Source organism: Octopus bimaculoides, chromosome 8 (genome assembly GCF_001194135.2).
Source record: "Octopus bimaculoides isolate UCB-OBI-ISO-001 chromosome 8, ASM119413v2, whole genome shotgun sequence".
In the NCBI taxonomy this organism is placed as follows: Eukaryota; Metazoa; Mollusca; class Cephalopoda; order Octopoda; family Octopodidae; genus Octopus; species Octopus bimaculoides.
In genome coordinates, this window is record NC_068988.1 from 42029397 (window position 1) to 42036337 (window position 6941).

A 6941-nucleotide genomic window follows, 5' to 3' on the forward strand; every position below is an offset into this window, starting at 1 on the left:
TTTAGCTATCTACCTCCGTTTATGTGTGTAGATATCTAGTTATGTTTGTATGTATGTGTAATATCTATTTCTCATTCTCTTTGTCTCACACACTCTCTCTCACGCTTTCTTCCTCTCTATCTATGTATGTGTATATCTATGGAGGAGCACTCGTATGTGTGTATATGTGTATGAGCGTTTATATTGGTTTCGGGGCCAAAGCGTACTGGTGCCAAAAGAGTTCAAATAATCGGTCAGCCGTACAAAATCGTTCGCAACCAAACACCAGTTGCTTTAATATTTCTCTTCTTTAAAGGCGGCGAGTTAGCAGAATCACACCAGACAAAACACTTAGTGGCATTTCCTACGTTCTGAGTTCAGTTTCCACCGAAGTCGACTATTTATCCTTTTGGGGTCGATCAAATTAGTGTCAGTTGATTACTGAGGTCAATGTAATCGACTTACACCCTCACCCGAAATTGCTGGCCTCATGCCAAAAGTAGAAACCAATATTTCTCTTGTTTTCATATTCTTCTCGTACTCTACATTTCTCTCTCTCTCTCTCTCTCTCTCTCTCTCTCTCTCTCTCTCATTTACTCACTCTCTCTTTCTCTCTCTCTCTCTCTCTCCCACTCTTTTTTACTCTCTGTTTATGCGTGTGAATATCGAGTTATATGTGTGTGTATGTGTGTGTTATATGTGTGTTATGTGTGTGTGTGTGTATATATATGTGTGTATGTGTGCGCCTCAAATATGGAAATATCTGAAGATATCTTTGACAGACACGCTAAGTGACATATCCAGTATTAGGAGAGCGTATGTCAGCATTTGTATGTCTCCAGTATGCGCTAATTTTGTAGCAATTGCTGCTCAATCTAAAATTAGTGACAAGCATCTGTTTCGAGTTGGAATACAAGGGCCTACTAGCGTATGTAAATGACGACACAGTAATAGTATCGGACACCATGAAAGTGAATTTAATCGGTAGCTCTAAAAGAATGAGGCGGTAACAGGAGTAAAGATAAATCCAAACAATTCGGTGTGTTTTTAGCTTGGTACCTGGAGAATCAAGTCATTGCTTTCCAATAGCATCGTGGGCCACTAGATAGGCAAATTGCTTGGATTCAGTGAAATTGCTTGGATTCTGGATCACTTCGAGGCTCCAAGAAATTAGAGATTGAGATGAAGTTACGAGAAGCCAGTGGTTGCTTCTTTTCAATTCCTGGAAAGTCGATCCGAGGTGGCAAAAGCTTACGTCGCGTTCCTCATACTTCATTGGTGGCCGTTGCACCATGCTCACATTCATGACTGACCTGAATGAATCATCTTTTATGATTCCAGTTGAAGGGATGCCTTCTACTGCCAGTACCCTTTGGTAGACAGGCTGTGTATGCCCTGACTTCTGATGCACAGGTGTGCACTGTGGCTGCACCACCTGCAGAAATTCCTGGACGATGATTGGAGGTCATCTTTGTGTGAGGTACGTATTTCCACAGCACGTTATTATTATTATTATTATTATTATTATTACTATTATTATTATTATTATTATTATTATTATTATTATTATTATTACTATTATTACTATTATTATTATTATTATTATTATTATTATTACTATTATTACTATTATTATTATTACTATTATTATTATTATTATTATTATTATTATTACTATTATTATTATTATTATTATTATTATTATTATATGAAAACTCACAGCTTATTTTGCTGGGTACGATGGAAAGTGTCAGCTATCCACAGCCAGCAGACTAATGTGACATTTGTTTACTGGTGATACTTCAAGAACCCTGCGAAGAATTCTTGCAAGTTCAAGCAATGCTGATTTTTGTAGGTATTCTTCACACTTGCACCGATCTTTTTCAGCCATGTTGGTAGCTGAGTTCTGATACTTCCAAGTGCGCCAATTACTATTGGTATCACATCTACTCTCTTCATTGACCACAACCCTCGCATTTCCCACTTTAAATCGTCATAGCTGTTTATTTTGTCTTCTTTCACATTCATCCCTTAGTCACCGAGGCATGCTATGTCGATTATCATATATGTTCTTTCTTTTCTATTCACCACAACAATGTCCGGTTTCCGATGTCTGGTCAGGTGATCGAACTGAGTCATTGCATCTCACAGGATTTTGCAATTCTTATCTTCGGAAACTCCTTCTGAAGTTTGCTTATACTACGTCTTTGCTCTTTGTTAGCCGTGATTTCCACAACGCTCCCAATGAATCATTCTTGTCATTGCTATTATTATCATCATTATTATTATTATTATTATTATTATTATTATTATTATTATTATTATTATTATTATTATTATTATTATTATTATTATTATTGTTGTTGTTATTGTTATTATTGTAATTACTATTATTATTAATTATTATTATTATTATTATTATTATTATTATTATTATTATTATTATTATTATTGTTATTATATAACTGTTCGATATTTGGTAGATTGAGGCAAATTTCTACTGAATCACCTGCTGCACTTCCGTGTTGCTGGGGTGTGTGCAGCATTCTGTGTTCCTTTCTGCTGTTGGGAGTGTGCGAACTCTTCCCAGTACTGTATTGTGTTAGGTTTTTGTCCTTGAGGTATGGTGCTGTCCTTTGTTGTGTTGCTGCTTGTATTGTGTATTGATTGTGTAATGCTTTGTTTTTATTGTCTTGCTGGTGGCAGTTTATCTCACTGAGTAAATGCTGTATAGACTGTATCCTATATTTGTAGGTTGTTTTGTTTGGGCTATATTATTGTATTGATAGTATCTTGCGTAGCATGTGGACTGTTCCTAGCAGGGTTATTTTTTGGACAGTGTGTAGTGTTGAGGATCCAGATATAGCTTCTATATTTTTTCGTATGATTTTTTTTTTTATTATGCCCAATGCTCCAACTGTTATTGGTATTGCTTTTACTTTCATGCCCCACATTTTGAATACTTCAGTTTCGAGGTCTTTGTGCTTCGACAATTTCTCCTCTTCTTTTTTGACAATATTTGATGAGAAGCGAAATGCTCAGCGGTATTTCGTCTGTCTTAAAGTTCTGAGCTCAATTTCCGCCAAGGTCGACTTTGCCTTTCATCCTTTCGGGATCGATAAATTAAGTACCAGTTGCGTACTGGGAGCCTCTAATCGCCTGGCCCCCTTCCCCAAAAATGTCGGGCCTTGTGCTTAGAGTAGAAAAGAATATTTTGATCAGAAGAGACTGCAATGTCTATCAGTAAGCAGGTGTTTTGTCACCAATCCTTGACTATTTTGTCTGGACGATTAAGTTTTTTTCTTTGTCGGTTTGAACCAGCATATCCCAGATGATCGTTGCCTTGTACCTTGCTTGGCTCATGCTTATACCACCTGCTGTTAGTTTTGATGATGTGATATTGGCATATCGTCCAGTGGATATAATTGCTTACTTTGTCGTGTCTGTATACATATTCAAACTTGGCAAGGACTAGGTAGCCCGAGATGATGTGGTCAACTGGCTCATTGTGCTGGTTGCACATTCTGTATTTGGTGTTGAGGCTTGTTTTCATTATTTTGTTTTTATAATTATTTGTAGTCAGGCATCGGTCTTGTGCAGCGAGAATCAGTTCTTCCGTTTAGGCTTTTAGTCCAGAGCTTTTGAGGCAACCGTCATTAGACTTTCCGGCTGGATTTCCAAGCGCAACCAACTGGGACTACGGATACTATCCAACCATCTTGCTCTTGATCATAGGTTTGTTAAATCAAATAAGATGCGTATGCGTGCCTCTGTGTGTGTGTGTGCGCGCGCGCTTGAACGCGTGTGTTTGTGTGTATGTGTTCGGAAATAGGGAATGCAAAATATGTTGTAGGTCTCGTTGTTTCCAGAGAGAAGGGCTATCATTAACACACTTCACGCTGCTGGTTGTAAGTCTGGATCAACACGGTTTCTTTATGCTTCATTTTCCTTTTTACATTGTTCCTATGGAAAGAAATTAATTTCGTTTCAACAACGACAACTGCAACCACAACCAATAACCACAATGTATTGCTGTCTAGTAGCTATCGATTTCTGTGTAGTGAGCAACATATCGATCTGAGGTTTTCTTTTTTCTTATGGCGCATCATGAGTTTTAACAAGTGATAAGCAATAAAGAATACGTCGCCTCATCATATATGTATTACATTGGTTCAGTTTTTATTTTTACTGTATGTTTGCTATTTCAATGTCAGTATTTTTTGGTCAACCTAAATTCTCAACTGTCTGTCCTTTCAAAATAACAACAGTTGAATTAGTAATCGTTAAACAGTTCATAATTCAATAACAAATGTCCGTTTCTGTGTCTTTGTTTTTCGTCATCTCCACCACTGAAATAATAATAATAATAATAATAATAATAATAATAATAATAATAATAATAATAATAATAATAATAAACACTTTCAATACAGTAACCATAAGAGCATCACAGCAAACCACAGCACATACCCAAGGCACACAGAGCTGCGCTCGGTAGTGAAGTGAAAGCACGTTATAAAAATAAAACTACTGAATAATAATAATAATAATAATAATAATAATAATAATAATAATAATAATAATAATAATAATAATAATAATAATAATAATAATAATTTTCTGTCCACAGATTCAAAAAAAAGTGATAAGTGCAGAATCTGTGGACAAAACGGTGAAACCGTATGGCATATTACCAGCCAATGTACGCCACTAGCCCAGAAGGAATATAAGAGAAGCCACGACAATATAGCCAGGCTTGTCCATTGGACACTTTGCAACAAGTATGGACTTGACAGAGCAAAAAATTGGTACGACCACAAATCTGAAGCCATTGTCGAAAATAAAAATGCAAAGATTCTATGGGATTTTATGATTCAGTGCGACCATGAGATAGAGAATATGAAGGCAAATACAGCAAGTCCCAGAATTAGATGAACTGGGAAAAAGCTAAACGCATTAAAACAACTTGCTAGAAATGCTGTCTTAAATATTCTCACTAATAAATAGAAAATACTCAAAGAGAGCTAACAATGTTGATGTTGACAAAGCTCTTACTCATCAATAGTTAGCAACTTCTGGTTTAAAATCAGAAACATAATTGTTTATCGTACCGGCCCAGGGCCAATGCCTATTTACAAGATACTACCAGACCAACATCTTACAGGACGGCCATAGCCCAACGTGTCGTGTATGTAAACAACACACTGAAACCATCGATCATTTTGTGCCCATGTGCAGCCTTCTTGCGTCTTCAGACTTTCAGCAGCACAGTAAATTTAGTGGGTAATTTGCAAGGATCTGGGCCTACCCCATGATAAAAACGGGGAGGAACACAAACCCTCCCACGTGCTTGAAAATTATCATATTTCACACCAATAGAATTTTTCTGTTCAAACTCACAGAAACGTAAATGCAAATAGGTCAAACATTATATTGAATGATTTCAGACAAAAACTGTGCCTCCTCATCGATATGATTATCCCAGCAGTGAAATATGTATTTCTCAAAATCTATCAAGTATAAAGATCCTGAAATAGAACTTGGCAAAATGTCGAAACTCAAGACTAGAAAAATATTTGTTGTCATAGGTGCTCTAGGAGTGATAGCCAAATGAGCTGATTCCAAGAAATCCCAAAATAGAAATTAAAAGTATAGTCCTCATGGGAACTTCTCATATCCTACGAAAAATACTGTCTATGTAGATCCAAAAACATTTTAATTTGTAAACACATTATCATATGTACTTTTAAATGTACATAATAGCAAACACCTTACACTGTCATCTTAAGATCACACATATATCTTATCACCAGACTACTTTTGAAACATACTTTGAATCTTTTTGAAACCTGAAACACCTACGGAGAAGCAAGATTCCCATATTGAGATTGATCTCGATAATATCAAGATAACTGTTCTAACGAAGTTATGAAACCGTCTGTCATTGTTGTGTTTTATGGTGAAAGCGATGTTGTTTTGACAAGAATAGCTATCATAAACATTGTGTATATTAAAGAGCTTATATTTGTGTGTGGTGGGAAATAGTGCTTTACGAAGCTATATTCGTGTAGACAGATAAGTATAAGGAGTGGGTAAGTAAGATTATTTTCCTCTGATGGAAGAGGTGAGGTGTGCGTCTTATAAACTAGCTTCTCACTTAAGCTACTTTTTATTGAACTTGTGTGTACCTGTGAGTGCATGTGTTTGTGCATGAGTATGTGCGTGTGGTAAGAAAGTGATAGAACACGTCAGGCAAACAATGCATTGCGTTTTGATTTCAAAATCTACTCGGTTCTTCATCTGGAATAGATTTAAACAACTATTTAATGACCTCGTGGTAAGTTACAAGTGCTTATTCGTTCTTTATTACTATTGCTTCATATTTCTTTGTATTATTATTCTGTAGTCTTTCATCCAGGCACTTTTCAAAATAAAAGTATACATCACCATCGTCATCGTCGTTGTTGTTATTGCCGTCGCACGCCAGAGATAAAATGCTTAGCGGCATTTCGCCCAATTTTACGTTCTGACTTCAAATTCTGCCGAAGTCGACTTTGCCTTTCATCTTTTCGGGGTCGATAAATTAAGTACCAGTAAAACACTGAGGTCGATGTAATCGACTAGTCCCCTCCCTAAATATTTCAAGCCTTGTGCCTATAGTAGAAAGGATTATTATTATTATTATTATTATTATTATTATTATTATTATTATTATTATTATTATTATTATTATTATTATCATTATTATTATTATTATTATTATTATTATTATTATTATTATTTTCCGATTGATTTGCATTTTATTTCGTCTTCCGGCCGGGTCTCAACCGGAGACCTAAGGCACTTATTATTATTATTATTATTATTATTATTATTATTATTATTATTATTATAATTATTATTATTATTATTATTATTATTATTATTATTATTATTATTATTATTATCATCATCATCATCAT

At 35.3% G+C, this 6941-nt stretch overlaps 1 protein-coding gene across 1 annotated transcript in view; it reads left to right on the plus strand.

Moving 5' to 3' along the window:
- The window catches only part of LOC106871740 (potassium voltage-gated channel protein Shaw), a 149499-nt gene that overhangs the window by 140986 nt on the left and 1572 nt on the right, over positions 1-6941 (plus strand). The window lies entirely within an intron of this gene.